Source organism: Triturus cristatus, chromosome 3_2 (genome assembly GCF_964204655.1).
Source record: "Triturus cristatus chromosome 3_2, aTriCri1.1, whole genome shotgun sequence".
NCBI classification, from domain to species: domain Eukaryota; kingdom Metazoa; phylum Chordata; class Amphibia; order Caudata; family Salamandridae; genus Triturus; species Triturus cristatus.
In genome coordinates this window covers 289,908,724-289,927,751 of record NC_140584.1, presented here as the reverse complement: position 1 = coordinate 289,927,751, position 19,028 = coordinate 289,908,724, and the positions used below count along the sequence as shown (strand labels likewise).

At 45.6% G+C, this 19,028-nt stretch overlaps 1 protein-coding gene across 2 annotated transcripts in view; it reads left to right on the top strand.

Annotated features, from left to right (window-relative positions):
• The first annotated feature begins 1,105 nt into the window (after positions 1–1,105).
• LOC146857175 (regulator of G protein signaling rgs-2-like) overlaps positions 1,106–19,028 on the top strand; it is a 72,443-nt gene continuing 54,520 nt past the window's right edge. For both annotated transcript variants that reach the window (XM_085646803.1, XM_085646802.1), the window contains exon 1: positions 1,106–1,254. The gene's annotated coding sequence lies outside the window, so the exon portion shown is untranslated. The remainder of the gene's footprint in view (positions 1,255–19,028) is intronic.

Sequence of the window (19,028 nt, the reverse complement as noted above, 5' to 3'; positions counted from 1 at the left end):
ACTACCCCAAAAAATACACATTGACATTCAACTAGCATCCACTGGGCCCACGTTTCAAGGCTCCATGTCTCAGTAGAGACACGTCTCCCCGGGCTACTTCATTTGACGTCTTCATTTGGCCACCTTCCTCTGGTCCTACTGGTCCGTGAGTGCAAACTTTCCCTGCCTCAATATCACCATATTTCTAAATCGCCCTAGGTGCACACCTTCCCGGAGCTTATATCTTGTCAATCCCACACCTTTTTGAGTGCCCATTTTCCATGGCCCATCGCCTCCCCTCACCCACGCCTTCCTTGGTAAGCATCTGTGCTGGCCCTAAACCTGCCCATGACCTCCTGCTCTTGGGTCTATCAGGGGTTCTCCAACCTTTTCTGTACTGGGAGGTACTTAAGTTCAATGAAACGCATTAAGAGCCACTAATATTATTAGTGTTATATAATCTCAATGTTGTTATATTTATATTAATACAACCAAGCAAAGCATTCTAATTTAATAAGCTGGGCTGCACACAGGCACACACTCTGAGGTGGCTGGAGAGCTGCAGTAGCTCACGAGCTACTGGTTGGAGACCCCGTGAACACCTTTTGTGGGCTTAGAAATCCTCCGGTCCACACACTCCCATGGCTTTTATTTGTGTCAAGATCCGCATCTCCCTGGCTCACACCTTCCATGTACGTGGACAGTTTCACATGTCTGCGCTTGCACCCGTGCTATTGAGCAGTAATATTTCCAAGTAATCATCCTTCCATGCCCACACCTCTCCAATGCCTATGTGTCCCCGGCTGCACACTTCCAATGGTCTTACATCTCCCCAAGTTCACATGCCCCTGCGCCAATGCCTCCACTCGGTCTCCATCAACCAGACCATTTTCTCCCTGTCTGCACACCTTCCCTGGTCCCACAACTCAGCATTTCTCTGGGTGGGTCGTGGGTGTACTCCCCTCTTGACATTAATCTCTCCCAACTCGACATATATCTCTGCTTATTATGGTGTGAACAGGTGCTCTCTAAAGAACGCCGGAGCTCAGGAAGCCGTCGGCGTAGGAATCCTTCAATGAACAGTCATATGCTGCCATCTGGTGCCTGAAATGGGAACTGACCGGCACACAGTAGGAAGCGTGTAGAAAGAGAGAGAGAGGGAGCGAGAAATACCCACACTCGGTGCAGAGCCTGCACTCCGCCGCCTTCCCTAAACAGACGGAAGGAGCCGTGTGCAGTCGTGAGCGGTAACCTGCTGCTGCATGGGGGTGCGAGGTAAGTGCCAAGGGTTAATGGCGATAGGAAGTAATTGGCGTCTGGGAGCACAGCCGGTGATGAGCGACAGGGAGAAAGAGGGGCGCTGGCAGAGGCGGGCGGATGGGTTAAGGCCTCCCTGCAACCTATTGCCGGTTGGCGGAAGAGGCGAGTAGGGTTCCTTGGCCATGCGACTACTCACCGCAGCGGCAAGGAGACTGGCGAGAAGGCTGAGCTGCAAAAAGAGCGAGCACGTCGCTAAACGAAAGGACATACTGCAGCTGGGCCGTACCGTTGTACACTGCCGGGTGCAGAATGGCTGTGGCATTGCCACTGAACTCTGTAGTGCAGCATTCCTATTGCAGTGCTGTCAGTGCGGTGCGCATCAATCAGTGCACTATGTCTTTAGAAGTGTGCGTTTGGAATAGCCCAGGACAGCATCCTCATGATAATGCAGCCAGTGTGGAACACTTAACAGCAACATTTATGCAGAACTGCTGAGTTTGGCATCCTATTGCACTATGTCTGTGGTAATGCTGTTGATTTTGGCCTACTATAGTGCGGTGTACCCATGGTCGTACGGGTGATTCGGGACACTGCAGAGTTCCCATGTTAGTTCATTGATTCTGTGGATTTGGAACTCTAATGCAGAATGTGAACTCGCCTCACTAGGGCAGTCACCCAGTTGTGATTGTGTGCACTTGGCCCACTGTAGTGCAACATCCCTCTGAGAGTGCTCTGAATGTGGCCTACCGCACTGAAGCGCTTCTATTAAAATGTGAAGCTGGCACGCTCAAGGGTAGCGTTCCCACGGCAATTCTAGAATTTGGCGCACAGTGCAACGTTTCTATAGATACGTAGTGACACTGCCTCACACGAGTGCTATATTCGTATGGTCGTATCATCCATTTGGCACACAGTAGGACGTATTCACGTGGCAATGATGTAGGTTCGAGGTATTGTAGTGTGCCATGGTAATACCGTGCATTTGGAAATCTATAATACAGTATACCATGTCATCTGTGGATTTACCTCAGTACGATGCACTATTTCCACAGTGATTGGTTGATTTTGGCACACTGCACACTGTGCTGCAGCATTCTTTTGATAATGCTGTGGCCTGCTACAGTTCAGAACTACTATAGGAATGTGAATGTAGCACACTGCAGAGCAGTTTGACAAACAGTAGTGCACTGTTTCTATAAAAATATTGCAACATTGGCACTGGTGAGTGGAGTATTCATATGGTCATGCTGTCGATTTGGCACACAAAAGCACAGTACTAATGTGGCTATTATGCAGATATGGCACATTGTAGTGCAAAATCAGCACGGCAGTGCTGTGGGTTTTATACAAGATAGTGCTGTATTTTATGGCCATACTATGACCTTTGTTAAATACAGTACAATATTCCTGCTATAATGTTCTCGATTTGCATAATACAGTGCTGTACTTTGTTTATCGTACCGTGTGTTTGTCACAATGTTGTGCCTTGTGCAGGACAACACTGCGTGTTTAGCATGCTTCAGTGCAGTTTTCCTATAGTAATGGGAGGATTTGGCTCAAAATTGTGCACCATTCATGCTGTGTATTGTGTTCTCGACACTACCGTGATGCGGCTGTTGTTTTGTCATTATATAATGCTGTATTCTGTGGTAGTGTTTTGTACTTGTCACACTCTAGTCTAGTCACACCGACGTATTTCTGTCGGAGTGCTCTGCATTTGGCATAGGTAATGTTGCAGAATTGGCATGCACTGTTTAAGTGTGTATGTGGTGTGGGTGTGTGTGAGGGGTGTTTGGGTGTGAGTGTGTGGGTGGGTGTGTGTTCTGTGTTTTTGGGGGGTTATGTGTGTGTGTATGTGTGTGTGGTGTGGTGTGACTGTGTGGGTGGGTGTGTGGGTGGGTGATGTGTGTGTGTTTGGGTGTGTGTGGTGTGAGTTTGTGTGGGGGGGGTGTGGGTGTGTGTGTGTGCGTGTGATGTGTGTGTATGTGCTGTGAATGTGGCACATTCTGTTGCATCGTTTATCATGTAAGGTTGTGGATTTGGCACATCATGGCTCATATTTGCATGGTAATGCTGTGGTTTTAGTACTTTGCAGATGTGTCAGAATAGAAGTTTGGTGGTAGTGCATACTACAATGCATTATTAATGTTGAGCCTTTGTCTCTCAACAACACAGTATTCAAGCAGTGCTGCTGCTTACTTCCCCAGGGCAGTATTCCTTCGGTAACAGTTAGTGTAGCACAATGTATCACAGTGTAGCACAGTGTTTCCGTGATGGTTTTATACTTGTTATGTTATGTTAGTTTACGTTATTTATTATACACTGGAGTACAGTATTCATGTTGCTTTTGTGCCATGTTCTGCTGCATTATTCTTTACAATCGTTTACATGTGGCCGATATTAGACTCGTGTCCCTTTGGTAATGCTCTTGTTTTATATACTCACAAATAGAAGAGGATCTATATTCAAGCACTTCCTCCTATGCAGTAAATGGTATCACAAAAGGGGCTTGAATGCACTGAATAAACTTATTGTGGCCTTCTTAGGTATGTGTTGTAATATTCACTGTAGGCCGAAGGTATCCAAAAGATATTGGCGGCGACACCTCCCCCACAACTTATCATGGCATGCCTCATCATAGGCGTCCTTACCACACTATAGTAGGTGAATACCAGTCCTGTGGACTCAACCTCGCAAGGAGTTCTTATATAATTCTTATTCTAGACTTAAGCAGGGATCCAGTAGCAAAATTATCTAAAGTGTAAACCCAAAGATTTCCCTCTACTAACAGGTACCCTTGATATGCTTAAAAAAAGTTTTTGGAAGATTTTTGATAAAGTATAATGGTCCATAAATCCATTCTGTTTGCTGACATGTTTCGACTCATTTATGAGCCAACATAGGACCACGGTCTTCTTCAGGGCATAACAACTCCCTCACTAACTACTGCATACATTCCATGCATAAACATGAGGTGTAAGGCTCTCATACCTGTCTTATGCTAAACCATTTTTTTTACACCAACTGGAGATAAAAGCATAATAAAAAAGGAAGAAAAATAATCAGTCAACTAAATCAGTGATTTTAAACGATCTGGTAGCAATAATTTTGATTTGAGTTGATTTTGTAATGTGCAACAAATGCCCGAGGGTGTCTTGGTGCTAGCATATGTAAGGATAGTACTGCTGAGAGGACCAAACTGCAGTAGTTACAAAGATAAAGTGAAAAGCCAAGTATTTAAAAGCTTTCTAAAAGTCCACAGGTTAGATTGACATCTTAGATGCAAAGGCATTTGATTCCATATCAAAGAGGTGGCATGAACTACAATTCTGCCGCCCCAAGAAGTTCTGTTGATTTTAGGAACCAGTGGTGGCCGCCACCGTTAGTAACCAGCATCATTTTGGACATGGCTGACTGAAGACTTCTAGGTGAATACCACAGAATTTTTTTCTTTAGGAATTCTGGACCTGTACTATAAAGAGCTTTATGTGCCGTGCAGTGTGCTTTAAAAGACTCTCTTTTTTTTTATAGGGAGCCAATGTAGCCCCTCCAGCCCCTTGGCGGCTGATTTATGTTTTCTGATGTTTATAAGAAGATAAACTGCTACAAACTGCAGCCTCTGGAGTTTCTTTAAGAGGCTTTGCTACATGCCCCAAAATAAGGCATTACAGTAGTCTAACCTCGACAAAACTAAAGAGATGGCAACTGATGTCTGAAGATCAGCCGAGAAGTAGGGCACTATTTTTTTCAATATCTTTGAAATATAAAAGCCGGAGGAAATGAGCTGATTCATCTGGTCAGCAAACGTGAGTTTTGAATCAAAGACCACTCCAAGCTTTTTCACTTTTGTAACTGGTATGGCCAAGGGGCCAAGAGTCGAGGGCCACCAGGAGGCATTTCAAAAAGATGAATCAGACCCAAAGAGGAGCATCTCTTTCTTGTCAGAATTTAGTTTAAGACATTGACTGTTCATCCAGTTAACAATTGTTCTCATACAGTTGTTAAAACAGAGGTATACCTCCTCTATGTTACTGGTAATTGACACTGCTATTTCTGTGTAATCTATGTAGGAGATTGTATTAAAGCCAAATTATCTAATCAGTTTAGCAAGTGGGGCCACGTAAATGTTGAACTATGTAGGGCTCAACGAGGACCCCTGCAGGACTCCATAAGATAAAGAGAAAGAATTGAAGGTAAAGTCTCCAAAGTAGACTGATTGCACTCTCTCGCTAAGAAAATAATCTAATAGATTAAGAGCTACGCCTCCAATACCAACATCAACTAAACACTGTTTCAAGACGATGTGTCAAATGTTGCAGATAGGTCTAAAAGGACCAATGCAGCCTTTCCACCATTATCCATAATGACACGGATCTCCTCTGTGGCCACCACTAGTGCAGATGCTGTGCTATGCGCTTTCTTAAAGCCAAATTGTGTTCCATCCAGAATGTCATTTTGATAAAGAAAATCCAAGAGCACTGAATTAAAGTTTCTCACAAGAAGTTTAGATGGTGAGGGAAGTTGAGAGATAGGGCTGTAATTCATTTTTTCGTTTGGATTTAGGGATGGCTTTTTTAAGCAAAGGGAAGATCAATGCTTTTTCCACTCCAAGGGAAAGCTACCAGCATTTATTATGTTACTCAGTAATGCTGGGAGAGGAGGTGCTCATGTAACTGCTAGTTCCTGAAAAATGTTCGCAGGACAACGATCTGATGGAGTCCATGACTGGGTTAGCCTTATCAGATTGACCACTTTTTCCGTCGTAAGAAGTGGAAAATTACAGAGAGATTGGTGACTGCTATCCAGGGAGGGAGCTTCTATAAGTGGGGAGTTAGCACTTTGGCATACCTTGATATCCCTATAAACAGCCTCCACTTTATTTTTGAGAAATTCAGCATAATTGTAACATAGGTTTTGTGCTGGTACTGAAGTGTTCGCATTAAGGGGGCATGAGAGCGGTTTAATTGTTCTAAAGAGCTGCCTAGAGCAGTTGGTTGTCGATTGAATTTTTTCAGTAAAATTTGTTTTTTTCTGCTTTAATCATCACTTTATATCCCAGAATGAGGTGCTTATACTTAGCCTCTCTGCTGGAGAGTAGCTACTCCTCCAGACTTTTTCCTGTCTTCGACAACTTCTTTTTAATCCCTAAGCTTTTATGAATACCAGCCCGCTGTAGGGCGTATTCTGTGGGTTTTGGATACTCTAAGTGGGGCCAGATTATTTGCTGCCTCATTAAACCAGCTAAAAAAAATTGCCGCATCTTTATTCCGTTCACCAGGTATTATTGACTAATAAGACTCTAAGGTCTCAGTCAATTCCCTTCTATCAACTTTAATCCAGGCCCAAATAGAATCGACTAGGTCCCTATTGGTCTCTGTCAGTTTGGTTGAAGTAGTTAGGATGCTTAACCTTATGGCCATATGATCTGACCAAGTAACCGAGAGAATATCCTCAAACTGCAAGTCAGGGTGGTTAGAAAACATGGCATCAAGAGGATGTCCGGCAATGTGTGTAGGGGTGTTTACTAACAATTTTTAAATCAAAGTTGAACATATTATCAATAAGCAGCCTTGAGTCTTTGTTAGCCTCAGCATCTAAGTGAAAATTGAAATCTCTTAAAATTGTATAATTAACATATTGTATACAGGTTTCAAGGAAATCACGAAGGGCTTCTTGAAACTTCACTTTAGAGTCAGGCGGACAGTAGATCAATAGGCCATAAAATATGCATTATGATTTAATTTGCAGTTAACTGAAAGTACTTCACGATCAATCATGGCGAAAGATTCACAGATGATTTCAAGATTATCCCTATAAATTATTCCCAGTCCGCCGCCCCATTTAGTCTTTCGGTCCAGCCTAAAGACTACGTAGCCTGCAGTGAGTGACGCCACTAAATCTGGGTTGGAAAATGTGTCTGCCCAGGTTTCTGTTAAAAAGGAAATATCAGGGGAATACGAGTCCAGATAATCAAAGAGGCCGTGTTTTTGGTTAATTACAGATCTTGTATTCTGCAAAATACAATTTAATTTAAATTTTGGAATCGGATGTAACATAGGACGGGGATCGCCCGCTCTCGGTTGGACCCACCTTGAACTAAATCCAGAGAACAGGAATAATGGCAGTTTGCACAAGCATGGCTATTATCCATCAAGTTAAACGTGAAATGATTAAATAATAAGGCAGTGTTACCAACAGTATGCGCTTCTCTCGTGCATTACAAACTTTGACCAGGGTTCCTGGCGCAGGCCGCAATCCAGACGCAGATAGGTGCAGATTGGCTTGCATTAAGCATGCCTTTGTTACGCTCCCCGCGTGCGCCCGCTGCGTGAACGTGGTCTGCGAGTCAATTTCATTTCCGGCATGGGGCTTGGCTGTTGTGTATCCAATGGGTGAAGCGCAAGTCAGTGCTTGGGAGAAAACAGTGATTGGTCAAAGAATATTCAAACCAGGGTCCAGCAACCCCTAGCACCTGGGTCAGGCTCCCCTGGGCCAGGTGCATACTGGTAAATTAAGTCCAAACTAAAATAAAGATGCAAAAGGAAAAGCATACATTTAAAATAAGTGGGCAGAGCCCGTAGCACTCTATAATTGAGCAGCCAGGCACCTCCTTAAAAAAACAGCAATGTTGTTGTACAAAAAAATTAAAAGTGAGTCCAATTTCAGCAAATGACAGCAAGGCAGCCCCTGCGCGAATGCGGTCTGCAAGTCAATTTCAGAGCCAACATGGGGTGTGGCTGGTGAAATGATTACATAACAGAGTTTTACCTACAGTATTTAGCTGGAGGAGCGCTTCTCTCATGTATTCCAAATTTTGACCATGGTTCCTGGTGCAGGCCGCATTCCGGCAGCGGATGGGCACAGACAGGCTGGCCTTCGGTGCGCTCCCCTATGTGCGTCCGCTGCACAAACGTGGTCTGGGAATCAATTTCAGAGCAGGCATGGGGCGTGGCCTGTGTTTATCCAATGGGTGAAGCGCAAGTCAGTGCTAGGGAGACATCAGAGATTCAGAAAAGAATATTCAAACCGAGGTCCAGCAACTCCTAGCCACTGGTTCCAGCTCCCCTGGGCCAGTTGTATAGTGGTATATGAAGTTCAAACTAAAAGATGTAAAAGGGAAAGCATACATTTAAAATTAGTAATATTTGTATAGCCCTCTATCAGGAGCCAGGCACCTCCGTAAAAAAACGACAATGTCATTGTACAGGGAAATTAAAAGCGAGTCCAATTTCAGCAAATGACAGCAAATTATGATGTGTTCTCCCATGATTACTTCTCACCATATTCACCCCCACTCATGGACACTGCAAATAGACAAGCAAGGTACATGTTTTATGTATGTCTGGTAACACTACAATTGCAAAAGAAACAATTGATGGACGGAATGCTAGACAATGCAAACATTCACCCCAAGTCACAAGGATCAGGGTTAAATCCATCATTCTTTTGCTCACCGCACCACCCCAGTTTGGACCCAACCATATGTAAATCAGTCTTGACCCTGTTCCTTGTGGGAACAGTCCAGCCTGAACTGCCAAGCCAGGTCCTCCCTGGATCGGAAACAAGCATCCTTGGACCGGTTTCAGGGCATCACCCTTCATTAGCAAGGCTAGCTTGAATCCAGTGGTGTGGTGAGCAAGGGACCCACGTCTGGGCTTACCCTTCCCACTTAGGGCGACATATGCCGAAGAAACAATTGATGGATGGAATGGGGAGAGGATGTGGTCCGTCGGCTGCGCTGCCGCCTCTGGTGCAGGAAACCAGGGTTAGAGCCTCGAGGTCGCGTCCACATCCTGCGATTCTGGGAAAATCACTTAATTTCCCCGTGCCTGAATGTGTAATGTAAATACGGTGCTATGTAAAGCGCTCCAATACCTTCGGGTCGAGTTTGCGCTATATAAATATGCACACACAAAAAATGCTAGACAATGCAAACATTCACCCCCAGTCACAAGGATCTGGGTTAAATCTATAATTCATTTGCTCAGCACACTACCCCAGTTTGGACCCAACCATATGCAAATCAGTCTTGACCCTGTTCCTTTTGGGAACAGTCCAGCCTGAACTGCCAAGCCAGTTCCTCCCTGGACCGGAAAAAAGCATCCTGGGACCTGTTTCAGGGCATCACCCTTCATCAGCCAGGCTAGCTTGAATCCAGTGGTGTAGTGAGAAGGAACCCACGTCTGGGCATACCCTTCCCACTTAGGGTGACATATGCAAAATAAACAATTGATGGGCAGAGTGCTAGACAATGCAAACATTCACCACAAGTCACAAGGATCTAGGTTAAATCCATCATTCTTTTGCTCACCATACCACCCCAGTTTGGATCCAACCATATGCAAATCAGTAAAAAAAAAATATTTAATACGTTCTTGTTGAGCGCAACTGCCACCCCAAGGGTATCCTGGCGCTATGACCTTCACAGTTCATCAGATCTAACACACTACATTGCTCTTGGAAAGAGGTGGGTCTTTAAATCTCTTTTAAAAGAGGTTAGATCTTGCTTACTCCTCAGCGACAGGGGGAGGGTGTTCCACAATTTAGCGGCTGCAAAGCTGAAAGCACGGCCGCCCATCCTCACTCTGTTGATCTTAGGAACTTTTACCAAAAACGCCGAGGAGGATCTCAAAGGTCTGGCAGCCTGATACCAGGAGAAAAGATTTTGGAGCGGCAAAGGTCCTAGCCCGTGCACAGCCCTGAAAAGAAGGCACGAGGCCTTAAAGAGGATCCGCTGCTGAACAGGCAGCCAATGGAGATCGAATAGTGCCGCCGAAGACGACGCAGAGCGTGAACGAGCTAGAGCCAATTTGGCTGCCATGTTCTGAATCCTCTGCAACTTAGATACCAGAGTGTTGGGAGCCCCCAGAAGCAGTGCGTTACAGTAGTCTAACCTACTGAGGATGGTACTGCGCACCACTTCTGCTCGTGCTCCCAAGGGAAGTATCGGCAAGATTTTACGTAAGGCTCGAAGCAAGCCCATACACGTTGCCGTGGTCCTGTTTACAGAGGCATCGAGCTGCAGACTAGGCTCAAACATGACCCCCAAATTGCGAGCCGACTCGGCGGCAGTCACTCTGCCCAAGATAGAAGCCGGCCAAAAATCCTCTGGCAGCGGGCGGCGGGGCCGATCCAAGGAGCAGTGGAGAACCTCGGTTTTTGACCCATTAAATTGGAGCGAATTAAGCCGGAGCCATTCTGCTGTTGCCGACATGCACTGGTGAAAGGTGTCCCTCAGAACCGCCTCCTTGCCCTCAAAGGAGAAAATCAGTTGAGTGTCATCGGCATAGTTGATGACTGAAATGCCGAATGACTTTATCAAACTGATTAGGGGTCGGAGGTAGAGATTGAAAAGGATCGGGCTAATCGCAGACCCCTGAGGCACACCCTGCTTCACCTGGCGTACGGCTGAGCGAAAAGGTGGCAATGCCACTGCTTGTTGTCTATTGCAGAGGTAGTATGTTAACCAGCTTAGGGCCGAACCAACTACGCCCGCTCTCTGAAGGCGGTCCAATAGGACAGCATGATCCACCGTATCGAACGCGGCCGACATGTCAAGCAGCACTAAAAATGCTGCCTTACCCGTGTCGACACGCGTTCGTAGATCATCCAATACGGTGATCAAAGCGGTCTCAGTCCCATGGGCCGGCCTAAATCCAAATTGGGCTGCATCCAGACATGAGCTGGTTTCTAGGAAGTTGGATAAGGTTCTTGTGACTAACTTCTCTATGACTTTTATAGGGAATGGTAACAACGAGATGGGCCTATAATTGGCCGGGCATAGAGGGTCTAAAGAAGCCTTTTTTAGCAGAGGTGTCACTACTGCCAGCTTCCAGCTGTCTGGAACCACGGCTGTCGCCAGTGACTGGCAGCAGATGGTATATAACGGGGGCAGCAGCTCTGCCTGAAGCGCTTTCCAGATCTTATGTGGCAAAGGGTCAAGTGGAGAGCCCGAGGATACACCATTAGCCAATGCATAAAATTCCTCCAAGGTAGGGGTGGGAAAACAGGACAATTGAAGTTGCCCCACTTTAACCTCGATCCCCTCAGCACCCGAAAGATAAAGGTGTTCTGGTGGAGAGAGCCTTGCCGAGGCCGGCTGGCCCGAAATCGAAAGGCCGGTTAGGATCGTCTTCATTTTTTCCTCGAACGCAGAGGCCAAAGAGTCGCACAGTTCCTGAGATGCTACAGTGACTGGTACTGCACAGGCTGGATTAGCCAAATTATTCACCAGTTTGAAAAGGGTCTGTACTTTATTAGAGGCCTTAGCCAGGGAAACTTCCAAAAACTTCGCTTTGGCCATCCTTAGATGGACTTTGTATTCCTGCAAGGCCTGTTTATAAGCCACACGGTCCGGTTCCCCGTATCCTCTCCTCCAAGCGCGCTCTGCCTGTTTACAGCGAAGTTTTTGCTGACTAAGATCGCTAGTGAACCAGGCATTAACTCTCATGGGTTTGTCCTTCACCCTCCTTAGGGGGACCAGTTCATCTAAGGATGTCAAAATTTGCTGACTAAGGGCAGCATAGCTCTTATCCACAGTATCCCCCACAGAGAATGCTTTGGGCAGTAGTGTAGGTAGACTTGACCCCCTTAACAGGCGAGACCATTGCCTACTGAATTTAGGCCTATCCGGACCACCTTCACTTCGCAGTCCTCCCGGCAGAAAGATAGACATGAGGACCAGAGCATGGTCAGTCCAGCATTGATCCATGACCCTATTAACTACAACCAGCTCCTTGTCAGCAAATACCAAGTCCAGTGTGTGCCCCTTCGCATGAGTAGGAGACTGCACCAGCTGCTCTAGCTGTATATTACTACACGCTTGGCAGACTTCTCTAAAGGCCAGATCTTGCGGGCCAGAGGGCCATAGATTAAAATCGCCCAACACTATGAACTCAGCATGGGAGTTAGATAGATCATAGATGAGATCAATAAATTGCTGGAAGGACGAAGCGGTTCCGGAAGGCGGTCTGTAGCATAGAAGACCTGCTAATACTGTACCACCCCAAGCCGTTAGGGAGAAGCCCATGAGCTCAAACCCTATCACTTCTTTTACTTCAAGCTGTGAAAGGGAGAGCGTGTCCCTACAGATGAATCCTACTCCGCCACCCCTCCCCGAAGTTCGGGGGATATGTCTTATGAAGTAGCCCGGTGGGCAAGCCCAACCGAGCTCCACTCCACTGTCCGTTCTAGTCCAGGTCTCGGTAATGAATAAGATATCCAATTTGGAGGACTTGACTAGCAAGGCGATCTCATCATGATGTTTAACAAGAGAGCGAACGTTGAGCAGACCACAAAAAAGAGTGGTCTGAGTAGGTGACCGCGTGGTAAGTTGAATATCTGGAGCCGTGAGGCAATTCAAAGCGCACAGTTCCTCCCGAGTATATACCAAGTGCGGAGTAGCCGCCATTGTCGAACTGGGAGCAACCGGGATGCGAACGGGCGCTAACGGGCTTACCTCTGGCGCACCTCCGATGCGCCCACGGCGCGCCCGCTGCGCGCTTACGCTGCGCGCCTGCTCACCCATTCCAATTAGTAGTATTACGCCACGCGTGGTCCGCCTAGTAGAGCCGCTGGACCCAACCAATATGGCGCCTGAAGTGTCCCAAAGCCTTCACTCACCCACCCAAGATGGCGGTCGGAGCGCCGCAAGCCAGGAACCCCCACTGACTAAATCCCGCCGAATGCGGGTGCAACACCAATTACAATGCAGGTAAGCCTGACTATCCCCCAAGTAGCAAGCGCCTAGTGGCTGGCAAAGAATTTAAGGCAACACGAGCAGTGCAAATTTAAAGCAAGTGCCCAGTAAACGAGAAATAATTAAAATGACAATGCGCGCGATGACAGAAAGCTCTGCCTATCGTACCGGAAGAGCGGTTTAAATAGCTCTCCAATACGCGTGGTCCGCCTAGTAGAGCCGCTGGACCCAACCAATATGGCGCCTGAAGTGTCCCAAAGCCTTCACTCACCCACCCAAGCTGGCGGTCGGAGCGCCGCAAGCCAGGAACCCCCACTGACTAAATCCCGCCGAATGCGGGTGCAACACCAATTACAATGCAGGTAAGCCTGACTATCCCCCAAGTAGCAAGCGCCTACTGGCTGGCAAAGAATTTAAGGCAACACAAGCAGCGCAAATTTAAAAGCAAGTGCCCAGTAAACGAGAAATAATTAAAATGACCATGTGCGCGATGACAGAAAGATCAGTCTTGACCCTGTTCCTTCTGGGAACAGTCCAGCCTGAACTGCCAAGCCAGGTCCTCCCTGGACTGCAAACAAGCATCCTGGGACCTGTTTCAGGGCATCACCCTTCATCAGCCAGGCTAACTTGAATCCAGTGGTGTAGTGAGCAAGGGACCCACGTCTGGGCATACCCTTCCCACTTAGGGTGACATATGCAAAAGAAACAATTGATGGACGGAATGCTAGACTATGCAAACATTCACCCCAAGTCACAAGGATCTGAGTTAAATCCATCATTCTTATGCTCACCACACCACCCCAGTTTGTACCCAGCCATATGCAAATCAGTCTTGACCCTGTTCCTTGTGGGAACAGTCCAGCCTGAACTGCCTAGCCAAGTCCTCCCTTGACCGGAAATAATCATCCTGGGACCGGTCCTTTTTATACTTATTGAACCTATGTGAGTAATCTCTGTGGCATCATCATGCCACCATAGTGCCAAATTCCAATCATATTGCTATGAAATACATTTTTAAAGTGATCCAAAATTGCTGTAATGCATGCATACAGACATCGAAACAAATATGTGAAGCGATATCAGATGCAGCCTTCTCTTAGCTGCCATTGGGTGGTCCATATGTCAAATTTTAAGCCGTATATTATGTAGTGCACTCTATATGTTAGCACATCAACCTGCCATATTTGGTAATCACCTAGATTTACAGCGACTTTGGATAACTTAAAGAATGTATTTCATTACAATATGAAATTTGGGTCGAGTTGCTGAACAAAAAGGACATTATAATTGTTGTAGAGATTGTATGCTAAGAGTACAAGAGCTTGGATTATTAAATAACTCAATCTTTTGGCAATGTACCCCTACTATTAAAGGTTTAACTAAACCTAACTTAAACATCTATTATGAATTAATATTTTGCTCATAAATTTCAGAACCATGGTTACATATGATATTAATCAATTTGGAATACTTGAATATGGTAACATTAACATTCTACAGGTCTAAGGAATTTAGCTACATGATCATTCCATTATCAACGTTAATCATAAATTTAATGTACAAACATACAACGGAGCGACAGTTTCTTACCCACATATAAATCTTTTGAAGTGATTGTTAGTAAATTTCCAGATAGCAATCAAACATCATGGCTTTTTTTGTTGTTGATTACAGCTACCCTTTGAGGCGGAAGCCGGGGGTGTCGCTCCTCAATTTGTATCTCTGTTATTTCTCTTGCCATTTTGCACTTTGCTGTTCGCTCTACCCATTTTGCACTGTTTTTAATGCTACCCTTGAGGCTTAAGCCGGGGGTTTCGCTGCTCAATTTTTAAGCTTTTTAAGTATATCGCTAGTTTTGCACATTGCTGTCCGCTTTGTTTGACTGCATTTGCCTCCTTACCTGACATCGGTTGTGTTCCTGGCCTTGACGCTCACCGCTCAGCTGAGTCTGTGCTGGGGCGGGAAGCGCGAGTCCGGAGCCGCCATCACCTCCCTCAAGGCACAGGGCCACGCCCCTCACTGATAGCCACACCCCCTTCCTCCTATAACTATGGTCCCTCCTCGGACGCGCAGCGGACGAGCGCAGCGGGCACACCCTCAGCACGCCGAAGACACGCCAAAGACAAGCCCGTCTGTGCCCGTCCGGGCCAGTACGGGGCATGGGGCAGAGGGCCTTGTCCCGCCCGCCTGTAAGAGGCTAGTAAGAACCTCGGGGGACCTACGAGCGTTACGCCCTCTTCGAGACCCATGCTGCACTTTGCTCAATCTCTGCATTATTGGAGGCACGGCCTGCATGAAATGCAAACTTTCCACTTCCATATTCCAACCTTTTCCTGACTTGGTTAGAAGGCGTAGGAAACACAAACAACATCGGGTCGCAGAGGCGAAGGAGTTTGTGCTGTACACCACCAACTGTCGTTCGCTTCCCAAGCACAGTTTGGACATATTCAACCTCCTTATGGAGGCTAACCCCAGCGTTCTTTTTCTGACTGAGACATGGCTGCACAAGAGTGCGGGCCCTGATGTGGCGACCGTCCTCCCTGCAAATTATGCGATTACCAGAATTGATCGTCATAACCAGGTGGGGGGTGGGATTGCCATCATTTTTGATAGGAAATTGAAGTGCACCTTAGAACATATCAGCATTCCGGAGTGCGAAGCAGGACTTTTCAAAATCTCCCTAAATCCAAATTTCACCATGTCTGGTGTATTGCTGTATCGTCCTCCTGGTAACTCCTCCAAATGGGTGTCTACCCTAGCCAACTACATTACCCCATATTTTATGGCATCCAAAATTTTTTCACTTATTGGTGATTTCAATCTTCATCTGGAGGACCAGTCTATTGCAGTGTGTGTCAATCTGCTGGACGATTTAAAGGCCCTAAATTTGTCTTTATTAAATACGGGTCCGACCCATAATAAGGGTCATCTGCTGGACCCCGTTTTTTCGAATGTGACGGTGCTCAAGTGGCTTAATATTTCTCCCATTTGTTGGTCTGATCCCTATCTTACTAAATTAAGTATCAAATTTCCACCTACAGCTCACTCTACAATTAATGCCTCTGCCACGTTGAGGAAAAATTGGAAGTTACTGGACTTGGTGGAACTCTACCAGACACTTCATGTAAACCCTTCCAGGAAGGTCCATGACATAAACCGCCTGGCCGAAGCCACTGATAAATGGCTCCGAGATGCTGCTGATCATTGTCTACCCACCATCTCCAATAAAGTAAACAGTCACCGTCCTCCTGCCCCCTGGTTCAATGACCTTTTGAAAATTGAAAAAACTAGATGCAAGGTCCTGGAGCGCAAATGGCGTAAAGATTACGACCCTGATGCTAAGATCATTTATCACAAGGCTAGAAATTTATATCATTCTGCCTGTGTTAAAACGCGCGCCTCTTTTGTATCTCTTTCTATTATGGAGGCTTCTAACAAATCGAAGACTTTGTTTAATCTAGTCAAGGACCTTGCTGGAGTTCACACCGCAGCATTACCTCCTCCACTGGATGCGAAACAGTGCCAAGATCTTGGCTGTTACTTTGTGGAGAAAATTGAGAAAATTATCAGGGACATCTCTATTAACAATACTGTGTCACCCCTTCCCTTTGACTGTGATTTTGTCTTTCCGGACGATAACATCTTATTAGTATGGCCCTCCATCACGGTCAACTCAATGAAATCCATACTTAAAAACATTAAGTCTTGTTCTCCTAGGGATCCTATCCCGATGAAAATTCTTAAACTACTAGATGACCAGGCCTTGGAGGTCATTGTGGACATGCTTAACGCTTCACTAGATTGTTCATCTGTCCCGACCCTCTGGAAGCATGCCATGGTTACGCCTTTGCTAAAAAAGCCCACTGCTGAACCTGAGTGTCTGGCTAATTACAGACCTATTTCTTTGCTCCCCGCCTTTTCTAAATGTCTGGAGAGACATGTTCATTCGACCTTAGCCTCTTTTGTGGAAAAAAATTAACTTCTGCACCCCTCACAATCCGGCTTCCGTGTTGGTTTCTCTACTGAAACCACTCTCCTTGGAGTCACAGAACACATCAGAAACTTACTTGATAAAAGTCAGACGGTCGCTCTTGTACTCCTTGACCTAAGCGCGGCCTTTGACACTATATCACATGAAATCCTTATTAAAGCACTGTTTAGGAATGGAGTGCGTGGCAATGCACTGGACTGGATTCGTTCCTTTCTGAGTGGCAGGACATTTCAAATTAATTCCTCTACAGCGTGCTCTGACTCTTTTAAAATCTTCCACGGTGTCCCTCAGGGCTCCATTTTGAGTCCGCTGTTTTTCAACATATATCTTAGACCGTTAGCAGACATTGCTGAAAAATCTGGACTCTCCCTGATGACTTACGCCGACGACTCCCAGATTATTTTCTCCCTTTCAGAGCCTAGCCCTTCTTCTTCTTCTCCCCTTAAGTTGGGGCTGCAAAACATCCTGAATTGGATGACGAGCAACCAGCTAAAGTTAAATGGAGACAAGACGGAGGTTCTTCGTCTAGGTAAACAGCATGCTCTGTGGAATGCTTCCCACTGGCCCGACCAGCTGGCCACGATTCCTACCCCAGTGACCTATGTTCGTAACCTGGGCTTTATTCTGGACAATACTCTTTCTATGAGTAAACAAGCCAACAAAGTTGTGGGTCTATGTCTCACCATTATTAAATGGTTACGGAAAATCATATGGATGCTGCCTCTTTCTACCCAGAAGACTGTAGTCAATGCTTTGATTACTTCTCGGCTTGACTACGGTAACATACTGTATTTCGGCTCAAATAAAGTAGTAGTGAATCGACTACAACTTGCTCAGAACGCTGCAGCCCGTCTACTTTGTAAAATCCCGAAAAACTCTGGGGTCTCAATTCACCGTAGGAAACTCCACTGGCTTAAGGTGGAAAACAGAATTCGCTTTAAAGCCTTGACTTTTATGTTTAGAATCAAGGCGGGCACGGCACCTAACTATCTTTTATCTTTAGCCCAGCCTTACTACCCAAAGCGCAGTCTTCGTTCTCAATCACTTTCAAATTTTTGTATCCCCAGATTCAAATTGACAAAAATGGGTGGCAGATCATTTGCCTTCCTTGGCCCTTCTCTCTGGAACGCCCTCCCCCTTTTCATCCGGAAAGAGGAAAACTATGACAGGTTCCGTAAAAACGTTAAGACCTGGCTTTTCGACCAATAACTCGAGCAGCCTGTTTTTTGGTCCTAATATTGTTTTCTTGCTGTATCTTGGCGCCGGGAAACCCTTTTTGGGTAGCTGTCGCGCCTTATAAGTTCTAATAAATAAATAAATAAAATAATAAATGGATCCTAGCTAACATATATAAACCATCATATATGAATTCCAACTTTGCGACTACTACTAACCTACTTGATTAACCTAGTACCTATTCATCTCAGCCATACTTTAATTATGAGCGATAATCACATTTTAACAGATTCAAGCAATATAAAGGGTTTGCTGCTTTTGCAGTGTCTATAAGACTTAGCTCCCCTACACCTCCAAAAACATCCTGGATTATGTTCTGGCCAATGTATACCGCCCTGTCGCACATACTTAATTTCAACAACAAATGCAAAGTGATCACTGGCAGATTTTCAGTTAGCAGAATCATTCAGTGAATCAGTTCAAGATGAAAGGAGTGGTTACTGTACTTCATCAATTTAGGAATTTACCCAGAATGGATATTAAACATGTATCTGGCATCTTGAAAGACAAACCTGATGATTCTTCCATTTATGCTATTGCATGACCTTTTTATTCAGCTTTAGCTGAGTTTTGACCTATATAGCTCTTCTAAAAACTTGTACCAAGAAAAGAAGTAGTTTATTTAATCAGCGAAACTGCTTGTCCATTAAATTCAGATTATCTAACGCCACATTGGAACCAGCTACTAGAAGGTTGCAGAAATCAGGACACAGAGAAAACAGAGAGCAAGTTAACAACCTAAGAAAAACGTAAAAAATAGAAATCACTGCTGCAACAGCTAACTCTGTTTTGAGAATTAGCCAAAGCTAACCACATTCAATAGGAGTATTTGAGTACTGAGCAGATTTAGAGCCAACCCTACAG